The sequence below is a fragment of the Zonotrichia albicollis genome, chromosome 31 (genome assembly GCF_047830755.1).
Source record: "Zonotrichia albicollis isolate bZonAlb1 chromosome 31, bZonAlb1.hap1, whole genome shotgun sequence".
Classification (NCBI taxonomy): domain Eukaryota; kingdom Metazoa; phylum Chordata; class Aves; order Passeriformes; family Passerellidae; genus Zonotrichia; species Zonotrichia albicollis.
In genome coordinates this window covers 3,959,050-3,980,132 of record NC_133849.1, presented here as the reverse complement: position 1 = coordinate 3,980,132, position 21,083 = coordinate 3,959,050, and the positions used below count along the sequence as shown (strand labels likewise).

Genomic DNA, 21,083 nt, shown 5'->3' with positions numbered 1-21,083 from the left:
AAATCTAAACTTCTGCTTGGATACTTTGAAATGGTCAATGAGCTACCTCATGACCTCTAATATTGTTTTCCTCTTCACCTTTTTATTTATTGTATGGCAAATTCAGCATCTTTCAGTTACTTCCTTTGCAACTCCCAAAATCCCAGTGCACCCATAGTTCCTTAAAAAATGATCGCACAAAGCTTGAGTACCCCAGTGGGTTTTCTGATGCATGTCTTGTAATATTTTCTTAGAAGCACATTTTATTAAGAAATTGTCCTCTATCAAGAAGTTTCCATTTCCCTGATTCTTCTTGTTCCCTTCCTGTCTTTTTAAATTCTTTTTTCTCTGATTCCGTAAACTTTGGAATTTCCATATTTTCATCATTTGGAGTCAATGTTAACATAACTCTTTCAGCTCCATTTTCTGCTGCATCCTTAACTTTGTGATCTACCCTCAGTTTTCCCAGTTTGCCTCTCCTTTACCCCAGGCCGGGTTCCCCCCGCCCGCAGCGGCTGGAGCAGCCGAGAGCCCCGCGCTGCCCATCCCGACCTGTCCCGGCTCCATCCCCGCTCCTGCCGCGGCTGCGAGGGCTGCGGGAACGGGGCAGCGAGGGTGTGGCTGCTGCTGGGGGAGGAGGAGGAGGGAGGGAAGGGTAGGGATGAAGGGGAAGGAGGAGGTGGGGTTAGGGAGGAGGAGCAGGGAGAGGAGGGATGGAAGAGGAGGAGGAAGAGGAAGAGGAAGAGAAGGGAGAAAGGCAGATCGAGGCTGAGCTGAGGGAACCATGCAGTCGATCCCTGCCTGAATTTCCAGCCCCCACCTGTGGGATCATTGCCCCCCCAGTCGCACCTGTGAGCAGGGAGTGGGAGCTGGGCCCAGATAACCCGGGGGATCCCTGGGCTGGGGTTTTTGGGGTTGTTTAGAGAATGAAGAAGTCCAAGGCTGAGCGGAAAAGGCCCCTTGGGGGGACATCGGGGGGTGGCGGTGGCGGCTGCCGGCAGAGGCAGCCTGGAGGAGCAGAGCCCTGTGTCCCCCAGGAGCCCAAAGTGGGGAGCCCAGAGAGGGGGGAGCGCCGCCATTGGCGGGAGCCTCAAGAGCCTGGAGAGGGGCAGAGGGAACTCCTTGGAGCCGCTGCAGCCCCGAGCAGAGAATGAGGGGAGAAGGGAGCCCGGGAGCCCAAACAGCCCCGGCATCCCGAAATGGGGAGAGCGAAGCGGGGGGAGCTTCTGGAATTGCTGGGACTGCCAGCAGCCTGGGCAGGGCAGGCATCGAGGAGAAGGGGGACCCCAATCCAAGCGTGAGCCCAACAGCTGGGACAGGGGGGAACCCCCTGAACACCAGAGGGGAGGGACCAAGGATGGGGAAGTCCTGGGAGGCTTTTTCAGGGCTCAATCTTGGTGTTTGGGAGGTTTTTCTGGAACCCAGGTGGCCAGTGATTGTAGAGATGGACTTGGGCAGAGGGACCTTCAAACTCAATGTGTGTTGGGGAAGATGAAACATGAAAACCTTATAAATATGATTGTCTGGCAAAAAACTTTGAGGATATAGAAAGTATAAGGAAGATTGAAATTAAAGCAAGCTCTGAAATACCTTAGTGAACAACTGGAAAACAATGGTGTGCCCTGACTCAAGGTAATCTCCTTTTGATGAAACAATACCCTCTGCTTGCAGACAGATTCAAGCGTCACAGCAGACCCTACAGTTTGGCAGAGGGAGTCCAAAGAGGAGTTTTTAGGGTTTAAAATGTAACACATTATGATAATGTAATGTGTTACATTTTAACACATAATGGGTTTTACAGGCTGTATGTAAATGCTCTAGGATTTGTATCTTGTACTGGATTGGTTAGTGAGAAATAGAATATTCAACACAGAAGAAGATTTATTGTATTGTAACAGGACCCTTACTCTCATACGCTCTTCTCCTCTTACTCTCTTACCCACTCACCCTCTCTACCCCTCTCTTCTCTCGGGCCTGCTCCGAGCTGTGCCTGGCAGCTCCAAGCAGGGCCCTGCACCCAGGCCCTTTGCAATAAACCGCAAGTTCCACGCCCTGGCTGCAGAGCTCTCTCGTCTCAGTCCGTCCCGACCGTCCTACCCCCCGACGCTCCTACAAACACACTCATCCCTTGTTTTCCCCAAACCAGGATTTCCCATTGCCAAGGCCTGGGAGGCTGCGAGGAAGAGGAAGATGCCCCGGGACACTGAGGCAGGTGAGGAGGAAGTCAGTGCCCCTTTCCCCTCTGTGCTGCTCCATCTCCCAGCCCAGCACGGCCCCGGCTGCAGCTCAGCCCTGGGGGATCTCCTTGCCCTTGCCTGTGGCACGGAGGCAAATCCCATCCTGTCCCTGTCCTTCCTCCCCCAGAGCAGGAGCTGAGCATGGAGAGCAGGGAGGACAAATGCCCGCGGCAGAACCTGGTGGAAGAGGCCGTTTTGAGCGGCTCCACGGCGCAGGAAGGCAACGGGGAGGAAAAGCCCGGGAGATGCCGCACGAGGAGGGGCTGCAAACGCAGCCGGCGGGGATCTGAGGGGGAAAGAGCCAGCCTGGGCCGGGAAGGCGGCTCGAGACGGAGCCAGAGCTTGGAGCTGGTGCTCCATGAGCAGCTCCATGATGGGGAGAAGCCCCACACGTGCGTGGAGTGTGGGAAGAGCTTCAGGCGGAGCTTCAGCCTGATAAGGCACCAGAGGAGCCACACTGGAGAAAGGCCCCATGAGTGTTCCAAGTGTGGGAAGAGGTTTCAGACCAGCTCCGATCTCCTCCGGCACTATCAGAGTCACAAGGAGGAGAGGCCGTTCCAATGCCCCGACTGTGGGAAGGGATTCAAGGACAACTCCACCCTCGTCAAGCACCAGCGCATCCACACTGGGGAGAGGCCCTACGAGTGTGATAAATGCAGGAAGAGGTTTAAGACCAGCTCCCATCTCCTCCAGCACTATTGGATTCACAGAGAGGAGAGGCCCTTCCGCTGTCCCAACTGCGGGAAGGGATTCAAGCAGAATTCCACCCTCATCACCCACCGGCGCATCCACACTGGAGAGAGGCCTTACGAGTGTCCCCAGTGTGGGAAGAGCTTCTCCAGGAGCTCTCACTTGACCAGACACCAACAGAGGCACCACTAAGGGAAGCCCTGCGAGTGCCCTGAGTGCGGGCAGAGCTTCGTGCGCTGCTCCGGCTCCATCCCCCACTGGAGGAGGCACTTTGGGCACAGCCCTGGTCACTCACATTCCCTGTGATCCATGGTGGGAACACACCTGGCTGCTTCGCCTTTTGGTTTGGCCTTAATTTTCCTCTGCTTCACCTTCATCCTTTAAAAACACCCAAAACTGGGTTAAATGAAGGCGATTGATCGAATATATCCGAAGTTCCATAATTTCTCAGTTGTTTTAGAGGGAATTTAGGATTTGGGGACACGTTCTGTGTGGAGTGCTGCTGTTGCTGAGAGGAAGGAATTTGATCTCACCCTCCGTATGATGCTAAGAACTCCTCCCCTGACCCAAACCCCAACTCCATCCTTGGGATACCCTGTAAAAATTCCACGGCCTTGCCTTTCACCTGCCTTTGGGGGTTAAGAAATTGATTCCCAAAGGATCAGCCCTATTCCCACTCTTTTCCAAGAGGATGAACCTGTTTGACTGGATTCCCAGAGGATTCTGACTCTATTGTTTTTTTTTGTTTGTTTGTACTTCCGCATTTGTGTTTTTAATTCTTCCTAATAAATAACTGTTATTTCTACTCCCATATCTTTGCCTGCGAGCTCCTTAATTTCAAAATTATTTAATATTTCTCTAGTATAATTATAATAATAATAACAACAACAACAACAATTCTCATAATATTAATAGGGAGGGAGTTTATATTTTTTATTTCAGTGTAGGCTCCTGAAAAGGGGAGACACACCCAAGGTTTGGCCATGTAAAATAGTTCCTGAAATATGTAAATTAGTTTATGGATATGCATGAGGGTCTATGGATCTGCAACAGGCTGATGTAATTAAAACCAGAATGATTAGGGGTGTCCTCGAAAATAACTGGGGGGTCTTGGTGGCCATAACAACTTTTCCTTAGTTGTCCTTGTCTCCCATGACATCAGCCTGTTGCATAGTCATCAACATTTTGCATATCCATAAAGTACTTTACATATTCCAGGAACAAAATTGGCTTTATCCGGTTTGGGGGTCCCATCTCCCTCCCAGCTCAATTTGGGGGTCCCATCCCCCTCCCAGCTCATTTTTGGTGTCTCACCCCCCTCTTTTCCCCGCTCTCGCTCCCCTTTCCCATCGTTCCCCCAGTCACTTCCCCCGTGTTCGGTTTTGGGGGCTCCAGGCCCCTCCTGCTCCGTTTGGGGATCCCGACCCCGTTTTGGATTAATTTGGGGTCTCCAATCCATCCCCAGGGTCACCTTCTCCCCCCCCCAAATTCCGCTCCTGGCAAGTGATGAGTCATCAGCGAGACACGCTCTGATTGGCTGGAAATTACCCCGCGCGGTCTCTGATTATTTACTGCAGTGAGAGGCCTTGGTGTGTGCCTGGCAAGTGATGAGTCAGAATCGGGCCGGGCGCTGATTGGCTGGAAATCGCTGGGAGGGGCCAGTGCTCTGAGTTTGTGCCCAGCAAGTGGATCGTCATCGGTGCCACGCGTTCTCATTGGTAGGGATCTGTTTTGGGGTGGGGATGGGAGGAACTGGGGTTACTTGGGGTTTATTTGGGTTTATTTAGGGTTTGTTGGGGTTTATTTGGGGTTATTTATGGACTATTTGTGGTTTCTTGGGTTTTACTTGGTTTATTTGAAATTTTTTGGGTTTATTTGAAATTTTTTGGGTTTATTTGGAAGTATTTGGGTTTGTATGGGTTCATTTGGAATTATTTGAGGTTCTTGGGGTTTATGTTGTTTTATATGGAGGTTTTTTTAGGTGTACTTGAAATCATTTGGGGGTTTTTTGACTTAATTTTAGTTTTCTTTTGGTTTTTTTGGGGTTATTTGGATTTGTTTGGGGTTATTTGGGGACTTCTAGGTATTGTTTGGAGTTATTTGGGGGTTATTTCGAGTATTTTGGGGTTAGTTGGGTTATTTGTGTCATGCGGGTTCAAAATACTGGGAATGTTTCTCCTGCAAAAAATGTGAATTTTTCCTTAAAAATCCGAGAATTTTTCCCCAAAACACTGGGAATGTTCCCTTAAAAATCCCCGGCTTTTCCCAGCCAATAGCAGCGCGTCCTGCCTCAAACCATCCAATCACTGCACTTCATCTCCCAAATTAACGAATCACGGTGCACCCCGCCCCAAACCAACAAATCACCGCGGGTCTCTCCTCAGGAACACCGGCCTCTCCGTGCGCCAATCCAACCAATCACCACAGGTCTCCCTTCAGCTACTCCTGCCTCTCTCAAGCTGAACCAACCAATCACCGGGCATCTCCCCTCAGCAGCACCCGCCTCTCTTTCCTCAATCTATCAAATAACTGGGCGTCTCCCCTCGGCAAAGCCCGCCTCCCTTGCCCCTCTCCTGTCAATCACTGCGCCCTCCACGAAACCAACCAATCACTGGGCGTCTCTCCTCAGCAACTCCTGCCCTCCCTGCGCTACTCCAGCCAATCAGAGACGAGCTGGAAGCAGCGCCCCTTGACCCCGGGGCCGGGCATGGAGTGGGTGCCCCCTCCCCCTCCGCCCCCAGGACCCCCTCAGGGACCCCCGGGAGCCGCCCCGGGCTCGGGCGGGTCCTGCGGGAGGCGCTGGAGAGAGCGGGGGAGGCGCTGGGAGAGGACGGGGGGCTCCGGGAGCTGCTGAGGAGGCGCAGGGACAGGTGGGGGGTCCTGGAGGGGTCGTGAGGGGAATTTGGGGAGGGGTCTTGAGGAGGTTTGGGGGGGATTTGGTCTGGGGGAACTTGAGGGGGTTTTAACGGGGTCTGGGGGGGCTTTGGGGGGAATTTGGGGAGGGGTCCTCGGGGGGTGTCATGATCCGTCCTCATGGACAGATTTCGTGATGGTTCATGGATTTGATCTCAGGGTGCAAAAAGAACCGACCCAGTACCAAGGGGGTTTGCAATGATAATCAAAACAAATGCACCTTTATTGAATGACCACAGCAAAACGTGATAGAGGGATTAAGGGAGAGAAAAAGACAGAGGAAGAGAGAGACAAAAAAGAGAGAGAGAAAGAGAGAGGGAATAGAGCTACCAATGTAGAGACAAAGTCCTTTGATCCAGTCCAGTCGAGGATCCGCCTGTTACGTCGGGGAGGTCTCGAAGTCTCTCGCTAACTCAGAGGATCTTATTATGAGAACTCTATTGGAAAATGCGAGGGGGGGAAACAGATACAATAAGGAATAGATGTAACAGGTAGTCCATGCTCTCAGCTGTAAGCGAGAGCCATTGTCTTCTTGGTCCAGCGGTCACAACCTGCAGGCAAACATCTCGCTTTGGTCAGCTTGCCTCCCCCACACACCTGCCCCGGGCTGGGGGTTTCAGTGCCAGTCCTTGGAAGGAGCAGAGGGGCCTTTTCACATGGGGGTTCCATGTCTCAGTCCTTGATGGAGAGGCTCCTTCCATCTCAGTCTGTCTGCCCCGGTGGTTGTAAAACAGGTGAGGGTCTTCTGTGGGGGGACCACCTGAAACTCAGGAGAAGTCCAGCCAGGCCGAGAGGTGGGACAGCTCCCAAGGCTGTTGTTGCACAAAGGGCACGGTGCCCCTTCTTCTTCTCCTTGGGCTCAGAGCAGCACACGGCAAACATCACTGTGAGAACAATGGCTTAGCTGCGCTCTCAGGTCTCAGGCACATGACTTTCTCCCTTGGATCCAGAGATTTAAGACATGAGGGGTCTTCTCTTCAGTGGTCCCCCAATGACGATCATGAGGCAGATGAGGGAAAATTCGGACAGACTCGCACATGACCCCATGACTCACAATTGTCTTGAGGGATCTTCATCAGCAGAACTCTGGAGCATCATTGATGAGTCTGCAGAACTCGCCATACATTGGTAGTATAATCTGGAAAAATAGGGACAAGAGAGAGAGGAAAAAGAGAGTGATAGAAGGAAAAGAAAGGATAGGAGAAGGAGGGGGAAAGGGAAACAATAAACAAACATAATATTGATTATCATAACAATTTTCACAAATGGTTGATTAATTAAAACAATATTACTTTTAAAACAATATTTAAATGGTTAAAACCAGTCACAAATAATCAAAAGCAAAAGCAATCAACACATTAATACAAGCATTAACTTTAAAAAATTATTTTCTAAAACAATTCACTAAAAATTGAACGTAATTTCCACAAAATCATAAATGGAAATCAAGGATCTTTCCAAAACACATGGGCTTCATTCATAATTGCCTTGTGTCAAATGTCATGGGGATGTCCAGAGTGTAGAGGACATCAGCCAAGTTGTGTGCATTAACTATAGATGTCAATCTTGTCAGCAGTTTCATGCTCCAATTAATAATGAATAGGACTGCTGATAAAATAAAACCAAACAGAATTAGTATCAAAAGGATAACAATGGGATGACGCTGTTCAGGACACCCATGTGTCCTAGGGTTACGTTACGATGCTTGTATCCCCATTCATATGTTCTGTGCCTTTAAGACTGTCTCTGTAGTGTGAAAGTTTTGTTTGGGTTTTTCTTATCAAGGACACGGAGACGGGGCAGTGCATAGTTCTGCTTTCACCTTTTTGCTTTGCTCTCTCTCTCTCTCTGGCTCTTACTTCTGCTTCACTTCTGCTTGCTTTTGCTCCTGCTCATTAGCTAGTTTAGCTAAGCAGTCCAAATTCCTTCCTGGACTGTTTCTCCTTTCGTTTTTTCAACCTTCTTGAACCTGCTCCGGACTGGGACCTGGGAACACCGAGAGTTTGCACCTTGTGGCTGCAGCAGCTGCCCCAGCGCCAGAGGGACTGAGAACAGAGCGACCACCCCTGAGAGAGACTTTCTGAATTTGTCATCTTTTTCAGAGCGGTGTCATCCGGTATTGATCATTCTGTGTGCTTGGGGGTGCTGTGCCTGTTAAATAAACAGGTTCTTTCCACTTCTCTCTGAGGAATCCTTCCCAAACTGGTTGGGGGCAGGGGCCGTGTGGGTTTGCTTTCTGGAGGGGCCCCCTTTGGAGATTCTCTACCAAATTTACCCTTAACTGGGACAAAATTCGGCACCCAACACGTGGGGCTCGAGAGAGAGTGGAAAAACCCTGTTTTGAGTGCATTTTGGTTGCCATTACTCTGTGTTTGTATAAAGCAGTTAATACCCATGCTTTTTGAATTCATAATATCTGTTGGGGTGAAGGCTTGCATGCATTTCTGGTCCCTAAGGTTTTTTGAGATTTTAATACCTCTGTGGTCCCTAGGTTTATTTTCTTACCCAGAAATAGCTCTAGTATTGTCCCTAATATGTAGTTTTTATAGCAGAGGGGCAGTGACCAGAATAGCTGTCCTACTGGACTTGGTGGCAATGATTTGCAAGGAGTTTATAAACATGCTGGGGTCTGCTCCAGGTATGAATGGTTCATGGCTGTGGTTATGCATCCAGTTTGTTAGAGGAGGAGCAGCAGGGGATCAGGCATTTCAGCCTTTGCTTTCCTTCTTCTCCTATGAATCTGTTGCATCACTATTGAAGGATGTTGAGTTTCCCCTGAACGTTAAAGAAACCATCTTTCTGGTATTCAATCTGGTAACCTTCCTCTATACAGCCTGCTGCTTCTCTAGGATGAGGGCTGAGATTTCTAGACGAGCTGATGAGACCCCTGACTCAAGAGTAGACCCCGGTGTGAAAAATCCTAAGTGGTGTGGAAAATGGGAGGATATGGGCCAAATCCTGAAGGAATTCTCTGTCCCTATAGTCTGGGATTTTCCCCATGAAAAAATTCAGAACCCAGCTGAGGTGGGGAAATACCTGAAAGATAAGTACCAGGATGAGCCTAAGGAGAGGAAGGTCATTGCAGTGAGCTGGGCCCTGGCTTGTGCTCATCGCTCACTTCTAGATCCTGTCGGGCAGCAGACAGAGGCAGGGGGGCAGGGAGATAAATCAGCAACTGTCCCGGTGACTCAGGCTGCAGCCAACAGCCCAGGCTCGAAGCCAGCAGCCAAACCAGATAGTGAGCCTAAGCCAGCAGCTAAACCAGAAAATAAGCCTCAACCAATGGCTGTTGCTGCCAGCTCTAGAAGTGGGAAATGCACGGACAAGACCAATCGACCAGTGGATGATGAGGATGATGATGATGATGATGATGAATGAGAAGGAACCTCAATGCCTCCTGACATAAAATCAGGAGTCAAAGCAGCAGGTGCAGGATCAGATGCTGTTGCGGTGTGTTTCAAACTTTCAGGTCCCTTACCCACGTGTGCCAAAACCCTCCCTTCCCCCCTCACCCCCTTGCTGAGTGAGTCCTGTCAATCACGCTTAACATTCCAGCAAAGGCGTCGTGTGGTTGGTCAAATTCAAAGGATGCCCCTCAGGCCCATAGGTCATTGGCCTGTCTAGGTGTCCCTCATCCCTTGAGACCCCGCCCCTCCCACCTGATTGGTGGCTCACCTGTCCCCTCCCCTCCCCCTGAGCTTAAAAGGTGAAGCAGGCCATGTGTTCTCTATTCTGTTGGGGTTCTTCCCAAGATTCAGACATCTGTAACCATGGAATAAACCTCTGAATATTAAACCCTCCAGCAGAATCCCTGCTTTGCCCTCACCTTCGCCTGAAGCCTTCTTCCTAAGGTAAACGGAGTCCCTAACAAGCCTGGACGTGTTTAGTGCCCAGCTGAAACCATCAGCAAGCTAAAGGTGTCTCTGGGGTGATACACCACAGAAGCCGCTTTTGGCTCAGCAGCGAGGGTCAGACTGTCTCAGGCACAATATAACTGGTAATATTGGGATTCATATTCCAATAAGATGCAAATATTGAGTCCTTTTCCCTGAAGGACCTTCATGGCCTACGGAAGGATTACATGTGGGGACGGGGTCTGTTTCTACTGCTGATGTGACAGAGGGATCACAGGATTTTACTTTGGTGGAAGCTGAGGTGAGCCTGACTGGAAATGAGTGGAAGAAACACCCTATTGTGACTGGCCCAGAGGCCCCATGCATTTTAGGTATAGACTTCCTCCGATCTGGCTATTTCAAAGACCAAAAGGGACTCAGATGGACATTTGGAATAGCTGCTGTAGAGACATAGGGTGTCAAGCAGTTGAACAGTGAAGCCCCAAATTGCCCATCCGATCAGCACTTTACTACTGCACAAGAACATAACTTTGTTATCAAAATGCTTAGGCAGAGCCACAGACTGAAAATCAACCCTGAGCAGTCCTATCCCATTCCCATCCCATTAGCTACTCACGTGACCCCTAACACTAGAGCCATATCCCATATCACCGGCGGGTGGTCTCATGTTAGGTACAAGGGGATTCGCCCCCATCCACATTCAGGAATTGCTGATGATGCTGTATGATAGGTTATTCATTAATCCGGAAGCAATCCTGGAATTATTGATAAGGCTGTATGATAGGTTATTCATTAATCCAGAAGCAATCCTGGTGGATCCTTCTGTTTGAAGTTTGGTAAGCAGGGCAAACAATAAAGAGAGATAGGGATAAGGGAATTGACGAGCTAAGCATGATCAGAGCTAATAATGTCAAACTGACCCTAAGAGCCGTGCCAATGTCAAACTGACCCTAAGAGCCGTGCCAAGCCATGGGAACCAAGCCAAGTACACCGGGAATTGACCATATTAGGATAGGAGTTCAAAAGTTTAAAGAGGAAGACTCATCAGAAGACCCTTGCCCGCGATGAAGGCACCGGAAGGACCACCAAGAATAATCCTCAAAATAGATGTCTCCGCCCACGCTCTGCCCACACCACGCCTCTTATGAATATGCATGATTATGTATATGATATGATGTAACCCTGCACCCAAGACTGTATAAAAGCCTGCTTCTGTCATGAGATAGCCAGAAATCCCTTTGTGATTTCTCCGACGCGTCGTAATAAAATACCTCCTGTCTATGCTGACTTAAATTGAGTCTCTTAGGCAGTTATTCTCGCCTTTTGGGGCAAAATTCGGCATCAACAGCTTGCCTGGACTGTCAGAAAACCCATCTGCAGTAGGACTTCTGAAGGGAGAAGAACAACAGGTGCCAATTTCCGCTTCCATAGTGCATTGACGGCAGTATAGAACCTCTCGAGATGCTGTGATCCCCATCCAAAAGATGATCCAAGACCTGGAGAGCCAAGGGGTGGTCAGCAAGACCCATTCACCCTTCAACAGTCCCATTTGGCCTGTGCGAAAATCTGAAGGAGAATTGAGATTGATTGTGGACTATTGTGCATTGAATGAAGTGACTCCACCACTGAGCGCTGCCGTGCCTGACATATTAGAGCTCCAGTACGAGCTGGAGTCCTAGGCAGCAAAGTGCTTTGCCACTATAGACATTGGCAATGCATTTTTCTCCATTCCTCTGGCAGCAGAATGCAGGCCTCAGTTTGCCTTCACCTGGAGGGGAGTGCAGTACACCTGGAACCGACTGCCCCAGGGGTGGAAGCACAGCCCCACCATCTGCCATGGACTGATCCAGGCTGCACTAGAAAGGAATGAGGCTCCAGAACATCTGCAGTATATTGATGACACCATTGTGTGAGGGGAACACAGCTGCGGAAGTGTTTGAGAAAGGGAAGGAAATCATCCAAATCCTCCTGGGAGCTGGTTTTGCCATTAAAAAGTCAAGGTAAAGGGACCAGCTCGTGAGATTCAGCTCCTGACAGTGAAGTGGCAAGATGGACTGTAGTAAACCCCATACATTTAGCAAAAGCACCATGGAGAATCTAACAAAAGGAATGCTGACACAGCAGCAAGGAAGCTTCCTGACTCCATGGACATCTGCCCTATAAACTGTCTCTATGACCATGTAAGGCAATGCCATGGTAGCCTTTACCTATCGGTCATTTTATGGTCCCCCTAATCCCTTGCCATTGGTCAAGTTTGGATACTTGCCAAGCCTATAAAAGTAGCATGCTGTACCCTACTAGCTCAGAAGAAGAAGAGCTGAGACCCTTCGCGGACCCCCAAATAAAGCCTTCTCTGTGGAACAGCTTCTGCCTTCTCCTTCTCCTCTCTCCGTGTGCTGCTGCCTCAAGCCTGGGGCTCCACTACCCAGCAAGCAAAGAGCTGAGGTCCTAAGAGCTGCTAATCACTATAGACCTGAATATCACCAGGCTTGCTAGAAAGGCAGCCCCCGGCATTGGTCTGAGCTGGCTTCGGGCACCCAGTCCCTCCTCAGGGACTGAGATCTTGAGCACCAAGGCTCTGCTTCATGATAAGGCTGATCGGAGGCCTTATTAATGGACGGCATCAGATTCCTACAGAAGTAATCAACAAGATCACAGCAATGTCTCCACCCACCAATAAGAAAGAAACACAAGCTTTCCTTGGTGCCATAGGCTTTTGGAGAATGCACATTCCTGAGTACAGTCAGATTGTGAGCCCTCTTTACCTGGTCACCTGCAAGAAGAATGAGTTCCACTGGGGCCCTGAGCAGCAACAAGCCTTTGTCCAGATCAAGCAGGAGATTGCTCATGCAGTAGCCCTTGGCCCAGTCAGGACAGGACTAGAGGTGAAGAACGTGCTCTACTCTGCAGCCAGGAACCATGGCTTGTCCTGGAGCCTTTGGCAGAAGGTGCCTGGGGAGACTCGAGGCCGACCACTGGGATTTTGGAGTCGAAGCTACAGAGGGTGAGAAGCCAACTACACTCCCACAGAGAAGGAAATCTTGGCTGCCTATGAAGGAGTCCAGGCTGCCTCAGAGGTGATTGGCACGGAAGCACAACTCCTCCTGGCACCCCGACTACCGGTGCTGGGGTGGATGTTCAAAGGAAAGGTTCCCACCCCCCACCTCACCACTGACACTACATGGAGTAAACGGATTGCTCTTATCCCACAGTGCGCCTGTATTGGAAACCTGAATTGCCCTGGGATTTTGGAGATAATTACAAACTGGCCAGAACTTTGTGAGAACTTTGGTCTTACTGATGAAGAGCAACAAGAAACAGTGACATGGGCTGAAGAGGCTCTTCCTATAACCAACTGCCCCCAGAGGAAACGCGCTACGCTCTTTTCACTGACGGCTCCTGTCGCATCACAGGGATGGACCAGAAGTGAAAAGCAGCCATATGGAGCCCCACACGACAGGTTGCAGAGGCTGCTGAAGGAGAAGGTGGATCAAGCCAACTTACAGAACTCAAAGCTGTTCAGCTGGGCCTCGACATTGCTAAGGGAGAGAAATGGCCAAAGCTCCCTCTACACTGATTCATGGATGGTAGCCAATGCTCTATGGGGATGGCTGGAGAGGTGGAAAAAGGCCAACTGGCAGCATAGGTGTCATGGTTTGATGCTGGCACAATGCCAGTGTCCCCATGAAAATATATGCACCCTGGTGTCTGCTGTGAGATGTGACCAGGAATAAGCAAAGCAGGCCCCCACTTAGAAATAAAGAAAAGAAACCTTTATTAACTAAACTACAACTCTAAGTAACACAAAACACACAGGGAAAATGAAAACTTTCCAAAAACATTTCCTCCCCCTCCCACCAAAATTCCAATACATCTATCCCGCAAATCACCAACTCTCGGTCCATCACCACCCTTTAAGTAATCAATTCTCAGTTCATCAAGAGGGGAGGAATCCTTCTTGTGCCATAGGCTTCCCCAGGAAACACCGCTGAAACCTCGTGTGTTTCCATGTCACTCGTGGCACCGCCTGGAGAACATCTGCCATCATGACCTCTTCCTTCCATGTCCAGTGCTCTCACCACTGCACATGGACCAGAGCTGCTTCTAGGTTTGTCCTTTTAGGGATGCTTTGCCCTGTTCCAAAAAGGGCACAGTCTCACCTTTGGGACATCTGTGCCCCCCAAATTTCACCCCCTGGGGCTGAGGGTTACCAACACTGAACCCTCTTGGCTCTGAGCCATTGTCTCCCCCTGGATGCAGTCTGTGTGTCACAAGAAAAAATGGTTCTGTCCATGGCCATACAGGAAAAGTCCAGCTAAGGCCACTCCATCATCTCTTCCCACCTAAGATTCTTCTCTACTCTCCTGACATCTTTCACTTGCTCAGACCTTCACACTTGCACATTTCCTTCTTCCATTTCATCTCTTATCTCTCTTCTAGGAAAGGTTAATGTTCTGCAAAGTTTTCCTTGTCCAAAAAAGGGTTAAAAGCTTGGGCTCTGCCCACCCAAAGCTCCCACAGCTGCCGGACCCCTTCTCGCTGCATCCCCCCGCCCTTCTCCGCCAGCCGGGCTGTGCTGCCAGCACAGGATATCAAATTTCACGGTGGCACAGGCGCTCTGTCTCTCTCTGTCTCCTGGGGGGGAGGTGTGGCTGCCCGATGCCTCTTGGGGCTCTTCCACCCTTCCATCCTCGGGCCAGGCCTACCTCACCCAGCCCCAAACCAGCCAGGAGCTGGGCAGGGGAGGCCCGACCTGCTTCCCTCACTGGAACCCAAGGGAGCTTCCCCCGGGAGTGCTCTGCTTTTTAACCCCTGTGTTCTCAGAGGCGTATCCAATGTCCCCAGCGGCCAAACCAGGTGCCAGTATTCAAATGTGAGCACCTACTGGCCTGACCACTTCATATCCCAGAAAACTAACTTCCTCTCAAACCACAACATCTATATAATCTCAGTCCAGTTTATCCCAGTCTGTAGGAACTCAGTCCATTTGATCCCAATCCATATTTGATCCCAGTCCATAAAATCTGTCATATTTGATCCAGGCCATATTTGATCCCAGTCCAAAGTTGATCCCAGTCGTGATTTGATCCCAGTCCAATTTATCACAGTCCATAGCTGATTTTAGTCCATATTTGATCCCAGTCCATTTTTTATCCCAATTCATATTTGATCCCAGCCCGTATTTGATCTCAGTCTATATGAGATCAGTCCAGTTGATCCTACACTCTAGGATTCCAATCAATAATTGATCCCAGTCCATATTTGATCCCAGTCCCTGTTTGATCCTAGTCCATATTTGATCCCAGTCCCTGTTTGATCCCGGTCCATGTTTGATCCCAGTCCGTAGTGCCCTGCACACATTCGAAAAGTCTGCAATTCCAGCTCCCATCCAGGAAAAGATGTTCCTGTCCTTGAAGGGAAATGGAGCAAAATCCTACAGAGACATTTCTCTGCCAGCCTTCAGGACTTCAGCTCCTGGTACTGGGAATTAAAATAATAATTGGCAAATAAAATAATAAATAATCAGGGGAGGGTCTGTGGGGACAGAGAGGTCATCTAAATCAGGGCAGGGGTCAATTAAATCAGGGCAGGGTCAATTAAATCAGGGTAAGGGGAATTAAAATAGGGAAAGGTCAACTAAATTGGGGGAGGGTCTTTGGTGGTCACTGGGGCAATAAATCAGGGGAGGGTATTGGGTGGTCCCTGAGGCAATTAAATATAGGGAGGGTCTCTGGTGGTGCCTGGGTCAATTAAATCAGGGCAGGGTCTCTGGTGGTCTGTGGGTCCAGGGAGACACTGAGAGAGAAACAGAGCAGGCAAAGAGAGGCAGGAGAGAAAAAGGGACACCAAGACAACGGGCTGAGAAGGCGGCACTCTGCAAACAGAACTGCAACAGACTGAACATGAACGGGAGAGAAATCAGTAAGTCTCAGAGTTTTATTTGTTGTCAAATACATCCCACACACCCAGCCCCACACAATCTCCATCCCACCACTCTAATTGAGATCCCACGACTCTAAATCATTTCCCAACTTCATCTCAGCCTGATGGCTGCGGAATCGAGTGAGTTTGGCATGGGACTGAGTTTTTTGAGGTGGGTTTGAGCTCTTTTTGGGGTAAGATTGAGCTGTTTTCACTGGGATTTGAGTGGATTGGAGGGGACAGATCCATTCCTCTTGGCTTTTGCAGAGCAAAGAGATGGAGAATAGAAAAAAATTAAGGTGAAATTAAAAGTAGAAGCAGCCAAGTGTGTTCTCAACATGAATCACAAGGAATGTGGCTCACCTTACCTGTGCCCAAAGTGCCTCCTCCAGTGGGGGATGGAGCTGGAGCAGTGCACAAAGCTCTGCCCGCACTCAGGGCACTCGCAGGGCTTCCCTTAGTGGGGCTTCCGTTGGTGTCGGGTCAAGCTAGAGCTCTGTGAGAAGCTCTTCCCACACTGGGGACACTCGTAGGGCCTCTCCCCAGTGTGGATGCGCCGGTGTCTGATGAGGCTGGAGATGTCCTTGAATCCCTTCCCGCAGTTGGGACAGCGGAAGGGCCTCTCCTCTGTGTGAATCCGATAGTGCTTGAGGAGACTGGAGCTGGTCGGAAACCTCTTCCTGCATTTATCACACTCGTAGGGCCTCTCCCCAGTGTGGATGTGCCGGTGGGTGATGAGGTTGGAGTTCTGCTTGAATCCCTTCCCGCAGTCGGGGCATTGGAAGGGCCTCTCCTCTCTGTGAATCCAATAGTGCTGGAGGATATGGGAGCTGGTCCTAAACCCCTTCCCACACTTGGAACACTCGTAGGGCCTCTTCTCAGTGTGGGTCCTCTGGTGCTGGTTCAGGCTGGAGTTCTGGCTGAAGCTCTTCCCACACTCCCCACACTCGTAGGGCTTCTCCCCAGTGTGGATCCTCTGGTGCTTGATCAGACTGGAGCTCTCTCTGAAGCTCTTCCCACACTCCCCACACTCGTAGGGCCGTTCCCCAGTGTGGGTCCTCTGGTGCACAATCAGGTGGCAGTTCCACCTGAAGTTCTTCCCACACTCCACGCACGTGTGGAGCTTCCCCCCATCATGGAGCTGCTCATGGAGCATCAGCTCTGAGCTCTGGCTCCGTCTCCGGCCGCCTTCCTGGCCCAGGCTGGTTCTTTCCCCCTCAGATCCCCGCCGGCTGCGTTTGCAGCCCCTCCTCGTGCGGCATCTCCGGGGCTTTTCCTCCCCATTGCCTTCCTGCGCCGTGGAGCCGCTCAAAACGGCCTCTTCCACCAGGTTCTGCCGCGGGCATTTGTCCTCCCTGCTCTCCATGCTCAGCTCCTGCTCTGGGGGAGGAAGGACAAGGACAGGATGGGATTTGCCTCCGTGCCACAGGCAAGGGCAAGGAGATCCCCCAGGGCTGAGCTGCAGCCAGGGCCGTGCTGGGCAGGGAGATGGAGCAGCACAGAGGGGAAAGGGGCACTGACTTCCTCCTCACCTGCCTCAGTGTCCTGGGGCATCTTCCTCGTCCTCGCAGCCTCCCTGGAGTTGGCAATGGGAAATCCTGGTTTGGGGAAAACAAGGGATGAGCGTGTTTGTAGGAGTGTCAGAGGGGTAGGACGGTCAGGGTGGACGGAGACGAGAGAGCTCTGCAGCCAGGGCGTGGAACTTGCGGTTTATTGCAAAGGGCCTGGGTGCAGGGCCCTGCTTGGAGCTGCCAGGCACAGCTCGGAGCAGGCCTGAGAGCAGAGAGGGGTAGAGAGGGTGAGAGGGTAAGAGAGTAAGAGGGGAAGAGCGTAAGACAGTAAGGGTCCCGTTACAATACAATAAATCTTCTGTGTTGAATATTCTATTTCTCACTAACCAATCTAGTACAAGATACAAATCCTAGAGCATTTACATACAGCCTGTAAGAGTCATTACATCAACATACTGTGTTACATTTTAAACCCTAAAAACTCCTCTTTAGACCCCTTCTATTGAGCTAGTAAGGTCTGCTCTGACCCTTGGATCTGTCTGCAAGCAGAGGGAATTGTTTCATCAAAAGGGGATAACCTTCAGTTGGGCCATACCATTGTTTTCCAGTTATTCACTAACTGAGGTATCTCAGAGCTTGCTTTCATTTCAATCTTCCTTACACTTTTTATGTTCACAAAATCTTTTGCCAGACAATCGTATTTATAAGGCTTTTTTGTTTCATCTTCCCCAACACACATTGAGTTTGAAGGTTGCTCTGCCCAAGTCCATCTCTACAAGTCACCGGCCATCTGGGCTCCAGAAAAACCTCCTAAACACCCAGATTCAGCCCTGAAAAAGCCTCCCAGGAGTTCCCCATCCCTGGTCCCTCCCCTCTGGTGTTCGGGGGTTCCCCCCTGTCCCAGCTGTTGGGGGTCACGCTTGGATTGGGGGTCCCCCTTCTCCTCAGTGCCCGCCCTGCCCAGGCTGCTGGCAGTCCCAGCAATGCCAAAAGCTCCCCCCGCTTCGCTCTCCCCATTTCGGGATGCCGGGGCTGTTTGGGCTCCCGGGCTCCCTTCTCCCCTCATTCTCTGCTCTGGGCTGTGAATGAGACGAGGGCTGGTTGTCCCAGACCTGCCAAGTGAGTGCTGGAGTCTCCCACACTGCGTTTCCAACTTTCCTCGAGGGAAGCAGCCAGTAAAGAGACACAGCGAGTGAGAAGAGGAGTGAGAGAATCCCCCGGGGTAACTGGGACTGGGTCTCAGAGAGGGGCTGGACCCCTCAGAGCAAGGGAGCAGAGGAGTTTCCGAGCCCAATCCACTAGGAAATTGGACAAAAGGGGCTCCTAAAAATTCTGCTGGACTGAGGGATCAGAGTGCTCAAGAGCATCCAGAATTAAAACCTGCTGGGTTGAGAATTAACATTCCAAGAGCATCCACGGTTGAGCAAAATTCTGCCAGATTGAGGATATGCTCAAGAGCATCTGGGGTTGGGCAGCACAGCTGGGTTGAGGGATATCCAAGAGCACCAGGTCGGGCAAGAAACACCTAAACTTGTAATAGGTGATGTGAAAGTGTAGTATATGGTAGAGATAATTCATGCTATTAATGTATAAATTTGTAAAATCCACATTATGTCTTTTGACCATCCTGGCCAGGAGCAGTGTTATATTCATATACATCCAGTTCCTGGACTTGGTTGAGATAAACATCAGGGTTTTTAATGAAAGAACAGAAGCTTCCAGGGCGATAATCGCTGGCTTCCCCGGGTCACCAGGTCCACCCAAGAGTGATTAACGCCTCGACATTACAGCTACCACAATGATCCACAGCCCCACCCTGATGCATGTGAATGCTGACTTCCCCGGAGTCTACTGACAACATCAGACACCGGGATTGAGTCTTTGTCCACCTCTGCACAGGTAAAGCCAAGGTTATGCATGGGAAGAGACACAAAGAACATTCGGTCATCTCTGCCTCGAGCAGAATAAACTGTAAAAGAACTCGCTGCGTCAGGCAGCATTTGTGAACAGGGGGAGACTCTGACATTTGCAGGTCAGATCCGTGTTCACCCAGCACCGAACCCGGGCTCAACGCTGATCCTTGGCTGTGGTAGTGTAGATGACCAAACTTCAGTCTCTGAGACAAATTAATAAATCTTTGCTAAATTTTCTTATAAGTTTTGCTCTCGATTTGATCATTTATAACAAAAGGTACCTTATTGTTGTCTTGTTGTGTGTTAGAGTGAGTCACACACAAAATCAGCCTCAGCTTCCCGGGTGGGTTGGAAGGGGGGCTGTGGAAAGAGGAGTGTGTGACCCACAAATAAGCCATTGTTCTCCTGGCGTGAGGGGGCTGTGGCATAAGGTACAGGTGACCTGCAAACGGGCCATTGTCCCCAGGGCGTGTGAGGGGCCGTGGCTAAAGAGTGTGAGTGACACACAAATCAGCCTCACAGGGGAACGGCACCGGAGGCAGCAGAGTCAGGGCCCTCCCAGGAGGCCCGGAGATACTGAGACCCAGAGGCCACCCCAAGGCCAGGGGGGGCCACAGGGACCCGCGATTCTCTGTCAACAGGGATCCACTCTGTGTCCTGAGGGCGGGAATGAATGTGTGGAAGAGAATGGGAAATAAAAGTGAGTGAATGTAAACGAATAAAGTATAGGTAATGCAGATTGTGTATTTTAAGCTTCACTATATCTCCTTGGAGGGAGGTGTATTGTATTGAAAGTAGTGTGAGAAAAAGGCTTTTTATTTTTGTGTGTGTAGTTGAAAGAAAAGTGGTATTCAGGTTGTTAGTGAAAGTGAAAAACAGAGGCAGAAGATGAACAGATAAGATCTTGAAAAATGAGACAGAAAACCAGTAAGTTGGATACAGGGAAAAAAGCAAAAAAAAAAAAGTCCTTTGGGCGTTATGATAGCTAACAGAGATACAACTACTTGCAAAAGGAGAAAATACAGGGTATGTAGTAGTTGATGGGGAGAACATGCAAACTACAGAAAAAGGGAAATTAACCTTAAATTAGTAAGCTCAAACTTGTGAATTATATACTTTAAAAAGAGCACTAGAATATTTAACACAAATAAAGGAACTATATATACTGATTCAAGGTATGCCTTTAGAGTAGTACATACATGAAAAAAAACTGGAAAGGAAAAAGATTACTTAATTCAATAAGAAAAGGATTAGTAAATGAGGAACGTACTTTAGAGGTTTCAGAGGCATTAAAATAACCTAAAAGAGGTACCTATAGTACATGTTAAGGAACCCCAGAAGGGAAAGACCCCAGAAATAAGAGGAAATAATTTGGCAGATCACAAAGCTAAGGATGCAGTAGAAGATGGAGATAAAAGAGTTATGTTAATAGTAACTCCAAACGAGGAAAAGCTGGAAATTCCAAAGTTTAGGGAAACCAAGAGAAAAGAATTAAACAAGATAGGAAGTGAAAATGATAAATCAGAGAAACGGAAACTTCTTGATGGAAGACAATTTCATAATAAAATGTGCTTACTAGGAATATATTAGAAGACTTGCATCAGAAAACCCACTGGGGTACTCAAGCTTTGTGTGCTCATTTTTTAAGAAACTGTGGGTGCACTGGGATTTTTGGAGTAGCAAAGAAAGTAACTGAAAGATGCTTAATTTGCGAAAGGATAAATAAAAATGTGATGAGAAAAACAACATTAGGAGGCCGTGAGTTAGCTCGTTGGACATTTCAAAGTATCCAAGAAGAAGTTTAGGTTTTTTAGGTTCTGGATTTATTTGTCAAAAAAACCCATTTAATCTAGAAGAAAGAGAATAGGCTAAATGTTAGACAGGAGATTTTAGGAGAATACAACTCTTTAAAGTATCAGAAACTGCAGAGAAAAAAACAAGAAAAGAAAAAGGGGAAATGAAAGGGAAGGGAACAAGAGGAAAACTCAGAAAGAGAGTGGGATCCTCTGCAGCTCTTGCCCCCTCCGTTCGCGGCCCAGGCGCCTGTCCCGGGTCCCGGCTCGC

The 21,083-nt window shown here is 49.5% G+C and overlaps 1 pseudogene; it reads left to right on the top strand.

The window, feature by feature from the left end:
- The window catches only part of LOC141725778 (uncharacterized), a 349,911-nt pseudogene that overhangs the window by 203,053 nt on the left and 125,775 nt on the right, over positions 1-21,083 (top strand).